Source organism: Tupaia chinensis, unplaced genomic scaffold (assembly GCF_000334495.1).
Source record: "Tupaia chinensis unplaced genomic scaffold, TupChi_1.0 Scaffold000354_1, whole genome shotgun sequence".
In the NCBI taxonomy this organism is placed as follows: Eukaryota; Metazoa; Chordata; class Mammalia; order Scandentia; family Tupaiidae; genus Tupaia; species Tupaia belangeri.
In genome coordinates, this window is record NW_006159849.1 from 1048928 (window position 1) to 1049199 (window position 272).

The window sequence follows — 272 nt, forward strand, 5'->3', positions numbered from 1 at the left end:
CATCAATGCTCTTCCTCTGTATCCCTTTTCCAAATGTCCTTCATTAGGCCCCACTCCTCCACATACCCCTCGTCTGACATTCACACCCATCTCTTGTGTTTGTTCAACCATTAGTCAATCAGTTTCAGTCATAGAATGCAGACATACGGTATATGTTAAGTGGGGACATACAATGTCTCTCCTTCATAGCCTGGCTTGCCTCACTCAGCAGTACATCTTCCATATTCTTCCACTTTCTGTCAAAAGCCAGGCTTCTGTTGGTTTTTATGGCT